Here is a 9,279-nt window from a genome sequence, read left to right on the forward strand (position 1 = left end):
AAGGCTAGAGATCTAATGTACAGCATAATGGCCATAGGTATTATAACAATATAGTATTGAATACTGGAAATTTACTACAAGAGTACATTTAAATGCTCTTCTCTCTCTCTATCTCACACACACACACACACACACACACACACAATACAGTAACTATATGAGCTGTGTTACTTCGCTTGACTATTGTAATCCTATGTGTATGAAGCCATCATGTTGTACTCCTTAGATACGTACAATTTTTATTTGAAAAAGAAAGACCAAACTTGGGTTTTAGAATCACTTGTGAAATGGGAAGATTACCTCAGAAGACTACTGTACATTAAATAAAGCATGAGAAGTGTGTCGCATGGTGGCTGGCAGATGGTGAGTTCTCAGAAAATGTTATTTATTACTATGACTACAACCACCAAGAAAGCAGCCAAAGCAGTGCTTTAGACATGCTCAGAAAATGTTTATGTCCCTTCCCATGACTTCCCAGTAATGACGGTTCCCTCCTCACAGATACTTTGATACTTCCTTATCTCCTTTTATGCTCTATGGTTCCACCATCCACAAACTGTTCTGCATCCTGCCAACCCTGGGATGTCTCTAACTGGGTCCAGAGAACGCACACCATGCCCAGGTACCCACTCAGCAAGCCAGTGGGACTGCTTTCCAGCAGAGAGAGCCCCTGGCTGGGACCCCAGCCCGCCTTGACCATTATTTGTTTTGAACCCTTTAGTTGTTTCACAATGTACGTCAATGAATGAAATTGATCCCTTGGGTACAAAGATAGTCACTGTCGCTGGCATGCTTCTCCCCGAATCCAGCTGCTCTGTAGGCTCCACAAGCAATAGAATGCCAAAACACTGCTCCTGACACATCACACCTGCTTCTCAGGGCACATCTCACCCCACACCAACCAGGCTCCAGCCATGGGCCATGTTTAATGATTCCACAGTGCTCGGATTAACTCTTTTGCTTGACTGGCTTTTATGGATGTAGCAAAGTCCATTTGGTCTTGTTTTAATAACATCCCAATAAAAGAGCTGGGAAATTAGATGCTAGGAATGACATTTAAATCCCCCATTTCCCTTTGCTGCAATAATAGCCTTCTTGATAATAAAGTAGATAAATTTTATTAAATTATACGAAGTTTTTCCATTTGAAAGCAATTAAAAAATGCTTTCAGTTCAGAATTACGAAACTATTCACTTCAGATTTGAGGCTGACATTTTTATTGGTAATCTGAGTTATAACATGTTCAGCTCTATGCCCATTCATTGGCCCCTGATACTTCTGCCAACTTTTTATGGTTTTATGTGAAAGTACAGTATTTAAGCCTCCTGCAAATTCACGAGCTTCCCCTGCTTCTGAAAAAGGCTCTCTCGGTGTATCACCAATGCACAACCAGGGCTGATGTTTATTTAAAAACATCTGCTCCATCCTTTGTGGCATAACATACCAAAGTAGCCTGACATTTTAAATACTTTTTCTTTACACTTTGTGTCAAACAAGGAGAGAACGTAACTACTTTCGTGATGAAAAACTTTTCAGGGCAATTACAAGATGATACAGTAAGTGGACTAAATGGTACCCAAAGTAATCAAAGGAAAACACCAGGATTAGCCCGAATGCTGCAAAAGCCACTTTCATGGAGATTTCAAGTTCCCTAAATATCTTCATGATTATGCTTTACAAGTTAGTGCTTCCTAATTGATAATGAAAATAGTCCCTTGTTATTTTAATTTTTTTATGATAAGCATGTGAATTGTTATTTTTTAAAGTTTTTGACAAATTGGGAAAGGCAAAAAGAACACTATCTCTATGTCTCTGATTGCTCTTTCCATATGACAGCCTAGAGTGGCCCCCAATTCTTCGGGTGATACTAACCACAGATTCACTTGAAACCATTTTTCATAGCCACCCTTACTTATGTCCAGTGCAGAAGTGAATTAAGCATATAAAGAACTGCTGTTTTCTTACTGATATGAATAGATCACTACACTACCAGAATATTGCCCAATACAGATAAGCTGTCTCTAGAAAAACAGGTGTTTATAATACTTTCAAAGGCAATATTTTTTATCAATCCAAACATACCTTCAACATCTCCCCCAAATCAAACACACATAACAAACAAACAAACAAAACAAAACACCTGTTTGCTGCTATAAACCGGGCAAAAGTAAACTGGTTTAGGCTCTATTGATAATAACAGATTACAAACACTTCTAATCAGCAGAAAACCACAGGACTGAAGGCACTTGAACACTCTCTTGGATGTGATCTCTGCAGCAAAGGAGGCACTGAAGGAACGTGCAAGTCAAACATGGCTAAACGTCCCGAGGAACAATTTGAGGGCCACAATACACCAGAAGTAGAACAGAGCACAGCTCTGTTTAGTAGCAGGGGGAGGAGCGATTTTTCACTGTTGTCGAAAATCAATTCTGCAGGCATAAAAACACAGGTTGCCAATGCTAGAAAGAAGGCTTAGAACATTCCAGAAGAGACAGGCATGGTTTTCCCTGACCAGTCCAGCAGGGACTCCTGTTCTGCCTTGCACAGGATGGCTCAATGCTAGTTCTCGGTATGAACCTCTGACCACTTCCCCTGCCATACACATACCTGGGACGCTGCTACCCCATGGGCCAGCAATTGTGCGTTAACACAACTGCTCACAACTGTGTCCAAACGAATCCCCTAAAAGAAGCCGGAAATCGAGGGCCTTAGGATATGCAGAGAGTAGACATAACAGGGCAAAGTTATGTGTGACCTTTTAATATTGTAACTCACTTTTGTCCATAAATCTCCTTTCTGGATCATACCAACCGACCTTATGAACACACAGGCCTTTGATTGCCTCTTTATTAGCTGAGCAAATGGAGTGGTGGGTGAGCTTACGTCATGGTGCTGACTCAGTTACAAAGTGTAAAAGGAATTCCCACCCACCCATGGCCAAGGTGGCACCCAAATGTCAAAATACATCTGTTTTATGGACATTCAACAGGAACAGTTTATCAAAAAGCACAATTATAAATCTTTACCTGCTGCCACTCTCTAGTGGACCCTTCCAATCACCGTGTAACATGTCAAAGCATCTCCCATATTAAAATCTAAAAAAAAAAGGAGCAAAACACCTCCCTTGATCCACATCCTCCTGTGGCTACCACCATAATTCTGCTCTTCTCTTTCTAGCAAAACCCTTAGGAAGAAATAGTGGTAATTAATTTCTCCATTTCCTTTCTTCCGATTTTTTCTTAAAGCACTCCAATCAGGCTGTTGTCCCCACAATCAACCAAAACAGCTATTTTCGATGTGACCAAAGAAAGACGCTTTATTAACACTTGCTCACTGGCTGCTGTTTTTCCTTTTTTCTTTTTCTTTTTTTCCAGTCTCCTTTGTTTATCCCTCCTCATATCCCCAACTTCTAAATGCTGAAGCATCTGAAAGTTCAATCCTAAGACCTCCTCTCTTTTCTATCTACTGTTTCTTGCTAGGTGATTCTATCGAGACCCACAGGCTTAGATTCTATTTATGTGTTGATGAATTCTCAAAGTACGAAATGAGACAATTAAGTTCGCGAACTCATCCTAGGAAAAGTGCTACATACCTCACTGCTGAATATCACTACGGTCACCTGCGAAGTATTCCCCTTGGGAAGCTATGCACCGACGCCAGCACCTAGTCCACCCTTCAAAGCAATTTTGGAACTCTTTTTCTGGAATGGCCATCAGAGCTGTCGTTGTATTACCCTTGATGTCCTGAATGTCATCAAAATGTCATCCTTTCAATATTTCCTTTATCTTCAGGTAAAGAAACAAGCCACTGGGGGCCAGGTCAGGTGAGTAGGGAGGGTGTTCCAATACAGTTATTTGTTTACTGTCTAAAAACTCCCTCACAGACAGTGCCGTGTGAGCTGGTGCATTGTCGTGATGCAAGAGTCATGAATTGTTGGTGAAAAGTTCAGGACATCTAACTTTTTCACGCGGCCTTTTCAGTGCTTCCAAATAGCAAACTTGGTTAACTGTTTGTCTAGTTGGTACAAATTCATAATGAATAATCCCTCTGATATCAAAAAAAGGTTAGCAACATCGTTGCAACAAGTTCACGAACTTAGTTGTCTGACCTCATGTATCGCCAATTCAGATTTCTTAACTGAACTCTGGACCCCACCCCCCAGGCCCCACCCTCCACCAAAACAAAACAAAACAAAACAAAACAAAACAAAACTGCGCCCTCAACATTCTTACCTGGGTATCCAAAAGAGATCTCAACTTTAATCTGTCTGTTCCCTACAACCCTGTTCCTCCAGAAATCTCCCCATCTTAGTCAACCATGACAATTCCATTCTTCAAGCTGTTCTAGTTCCCCACATCCCCCATAAAATTCAAGTCATCCTTGAGTCCTTCTTTTCTCTCATACCTTATGTCCAATCTGTCAGCAACTCACTTTGTTTCTAGAATCGAATTACTTTTCAGCACCCCAGTTCACGCTGCTCTCATCACGCACTTGTGTTACTTCCGAAGCCTCCTAACAGAGCTCCTCGCTTCCACCCTTGACCCCTGATGCACATGCCCCTAGTGGACGAGGGGATCCTTTACAATATATATCTACCATACCATAAAAGTGATTCTTTTGTGTACATAGCATGACCTTGATAGTCCTGTGATCAAAATCCTCTGACGGCCTCCTTAAGTCCTCACTGTGGTCCTCAAAACCCTATGCAGCCCGGCCACCAGCTACCTCTCTCCACTCCTCAAATCCCTCTCTCCACCCTGCTTGCTCTGCTCCCACGTGCTGCCCAGCCACTCATCGTTGTCTCTTCTGCCTGTAATGCTTGTCTCCTGAATGTACGCATAGCTTCATACTTTGCTTCCCTGGGGTAGAGTGGCATCTCATCAGAAAGTTTTCTCTGACTAACCTATCTGGAAATGAGCCCCGATTTCAATGCCCTGTGCTGTAATTTTTCTTTCCTTCACAGCCATTTATTATGCTCTCTGGCCTATTGGTTCCACTACTTATTTGTTTAGATGCTTATTATCCATCTCCTCATATTAGTAAGCAACCTTAATAAGGGAGAACATTTGTTGTTCATTGCTACAGCCAGAGTACGACTCCTGGAAGTAGTGCTCAAATATATGTGAAATCACTGAATCAACACATCACAGAATGTTAGATTTAGAAAGGACCATAGAGAATATCAATTGAAATTAAGTTTATCACACATCCCTTACCCAGTAGAAAAAGTCAGACATTCTATCAGTCACAAGAGAAACAATAACCTTTACTGCTCATTTACAGCATCCTAACTTTGCAAAGTTAAAAAGAAAGTAGATTTTTCAACCTCTAAACTTGAAAGACATTTAAGTACGGGTGATAAAACAGAAAATTCTACAAACTAAAGGAAATCTTAAGTAATTATCATTTTCTGTGTTCACACTCACACATATACGCATTCACACATGTATGATTGTCTCAGAGCAGAAAGAAAAGGTGTCTCAATGGGTAAGCTACAACCTCATATGACAACAATAGGGAAAAGGAGGAGGGCACAGGAAACAGTAGTCTGTTTATATCTGCTTGGTTGATTAGCCCACTGCACGAGAAAGCAGGTTTGCAACAAAGTATACAAAAGTTACCATGCCAGGGGACAATAATTTTCCTGTGTAGGGAATCTGTGGTATTTACTTTAGAGAAATCAATTTTCTTTAAACAAGGTGTGTGGTCCAGATTCTCCTCTGAGTGCACTGGATACCACCCCCAATCACAATCCTATGAAAGACTCCTTTGATGCCAGTATAAGCTCTAGGAAAACAGGACTAAATTGGACAATGCGCATTTTGGTGAGAGCATTAAATCTGATATATACACACGTATGCATTCATAAACAGACCTAATTTCCATCACTCTTCTTCCCATTTCCATAAGAATTCTCTTCTAGATTAATGTTCTACTCCTAGTACTCATGTTGCAAAATGAGACAATATACTTAATATCTTTTATGAGTGGTACTAATTAAGCTTCCATATAAAGAAAGGTAAAATGTGACCATGCCAAGAGCAGATTTTAAAAGGAAGGATGGCAGTGCTGAGGAATGTTAGAAACATTGAGGTGTTTTGTCAAATGTCCACTCACTTTTTAGTGCCCTGAATGTTGGATTCAAACAGTCTTGGATTCAAATCATGGATGTGGAAATGATCAGCAGTGCGACCTTGGGCAATATTCTTAATTCTTAGAGCCGCATTTCCTTTCTTCACAAAACTAAGCACCTCCCACCACCCTCAGAAACCATAAGGTCATTCTGAGAGTGGAATAAAACAACATTACTAAAGCAGATAGCATATATAGTATATTCCATTTGTTATATAAAACCTGCACTACAATTCAATCTCAGTCTCATCAAGTGAGTCCCACTAAAAGTGAAATGTATGATGTGTTACTTGCTTTCCAGTAAAAAAAAAAGAAAGAAAAAAAAAGAAAAAAAAAGAAAATTTTTATTATGCTGAGTACTCAATTCTCTAAACTTGACTGCACTTCTACACTTCTATGGAATTTTGTCTAGATTTTCATGTTGTTCTAAAATGTTATGAATGTGTCCCTCTCATCGGACCCTCATTCATACTGAATCGTCACTTGGGCCAGTCCCTTGCAAATAGAAGAGTGGATCAATTTGACAATCCGAAGAATTTCTATCATGATTTGCAGAGAGGCTAGAAAAGAAATTGCATTAAGTCTTCAGTGCAGGCCACCCACAATCCTACCGGTTTATCTCACCAACCTCATTCTGCATCACACAGACCTCTTACAAATCCTTACTGCATTCCCACCAGAGAGCAATCCTTCTCCGTTTCTGCCCTCATTACACCAGTGGCGGTAGGGGTGGAGGTGGAGGTGGGGGTGGGGGTGGGGGTGGGGGCGGGGGTGGGGGTAGGGGTGGAGGTGGGGGTGGGGGGCGGGGATCTCTACCCAACTCACCTCGTCTCTCATAGGGAAATAGAAATCGGTCCATATAATTTTTCTAGTCATTCATTTCTCACAATGTCCCACAGAGAAGACCCCCAAAAGGGGAAGACCTACTAATTCCTATGGGCTATAGCTTCCATCCCCAAGAACTGTACTTTTAAATAAACACACACTTCCATTTCCATTTGCCTCATCAAAGAGTAGTTAAGATTTCAAGACACATTTTAGTTTTTAAATAAAGGACATTCAAATTAAGTGTTAATCTTTACAGTCAAGAATAAAACAGAACTTTCCTATAAAAGCTTTCGTTTTGAGGTTGAAACATCTCATGGTGTGGATTTCAGACCAATTCAGACTCTTTATAATATTTCTGGTCAACAGAAAGCGAGACCATCACATTTTAGCTTTAGTCAGCTTAGGAAAATTGTCACAAACTGGAAGGATTTTTTAGATGAGTTTTGCTGATGTAAGCAAAACAAGGAGACATCTATGTTTTAAAAAATGCATGTTTGTACTGTTATGTACTATGCGCTGCGTTAAAGCAATGCAGTGTCCGAACATCCTATCCATTATTTCAATAAGGGGAAAGCACATAGGAATGCTATCACTTATCATCTTTAAAACACTTTAAAGTTTACAAGGGACTTCCACAGCCTCCTAGATCATCAAAAGTTTCTATAGCAAGTATTATGAAATATATCTTGATTGTATTGACAAAAGATGAAGGATTATGGGTATACTTCCAGATGTGGCCTACACGGAGCTTTCCCATGGTCGTTTTAAAGCTCTGAAATATCTTAGGAAGAAAACAGCACAATGTGTATAAAAATGTGATTAGAACACAATAGTCATTCTTTATAACAGCTGTGTCTGAAAATGACCAAAAAAAAAAGAGTTAAGTAGAAACTAAATCACTGTTCATGATAGAAGAGGCATTTGAATCACGCTTTTAAAATCATGTTAATACTTATTTTTTCTCCCAAGCTTAAATCAATAGGTATATGTGCTTCCAGGCCTTTAAAATAATATGAATTAGATTCATAAGGGTGTCCAAGATAATTTGACTTCAGTACACTGGGAAAGAAAATTAGCTCAAATGTACAGCACGTTAGGTTTTTCTGTTCTCAGACAGGCGCTTGCTGCATTCATTGGGAATCATTTGGGTGTTAGCGAGGGGAGAATTGGCCTGGGATAATTAGCGAGACTTTTATAAACTTGAATAAAATATTGTATTCAACGTTTGGTTTCTACTAACAACTATGGCTGCCCAGAAAAATCTTCACTCCACTTTATTTTCATTTTGTTGAATGGATAAGTGTTAAATAGAGTATCTTTCATGGTCTTTTTTATAAAGTTGATTCAACCAGCAGTAAATGTTATTAAAAGTAAACAGTGAGTAAATGGGATATTGATTATTTATAAGAAAAATTATCTTTCCTATTTCTTATTTTTGCACATGAAGATTTGACTATTAAGTAGATACTTAAGCGATTTATTTACTTTGGTAATAGTCCAGGCAAAAACATTTAAATTGTACTCTTAGAAGTAAAAATTATCTAATCATTCACAAGCTCTTATTATAAAACATTTATCACGAGTCATTAATCCATTAGGACTTATTTTGCGTCTCATCCTTTCACTAGCACCTTGCTTTGAACAGAGTCAAGTTTGGCTGCAATTTTTCCTTTTATCATATATCATAGTCACAGGATGGGATGCACCAAAGCTGGAGTCCAAAAACCCTGCACTCTGCTTGAACTTGGAACACAGAAACTCAGCTAGTGATTCTAGGGCTGAGATTCATCGAGGCTCAAGTCCTGACATCACGCTTGGATCATGGGGTACCAAAAGTTTAGGGTCCAGACACAGCAGGAAAATGAAAATCTAGGTACAGCATTATCTCCCAGAGGTTTAAAGGAAAGTTCTAAATTGATAGGGTACCATTCTGATGGTCTTCGGTGCAGGGCTAAGAGAGTTGTCCCTGCATACCCTCTTCTCATCCACAATCCCACCCCAACCCTTCCATCTTCTTCTTTGCACTGTTCCGGCTTGGAAACCTTCCCTTGAGATACCCACCTCACTGCAAATGAAGCCCCTTGAACATTTCTAGAGTCTAAATAACACCAACACAAGTCTGCAGCTTTTCACTTAATAGCAGACTGTTTACTCAGAAACTACAAAAAGTGAAAGAATACGACATAGATAACCGTATCAAATCGGGCTTTTGGTGACCCAAAAAGGTAGAGGATTTTGCACTAACAGAGGCAAAGGAGGCTCCTCCCCTTTTTTGCACTCATTTATGAAAATTCCTTCTGCTTTTTCTCACAGCCCCGT

This window comes from Rhinolophus sinicus, chromosome 2 (genome assembly GCF_057876585.1).
Source record: "Rhinolophus sinicus isolate RSI-liver-muscle chromosome 2, RSI-T2T, whole genome shotgun sequence".
Lineage (NCBI taxonomy): Eukaryota > Metazoa > Chordata > Mammalia > Chiroptera > Rhinolophidae > Rhinolophus > Rhinolophus sinicus.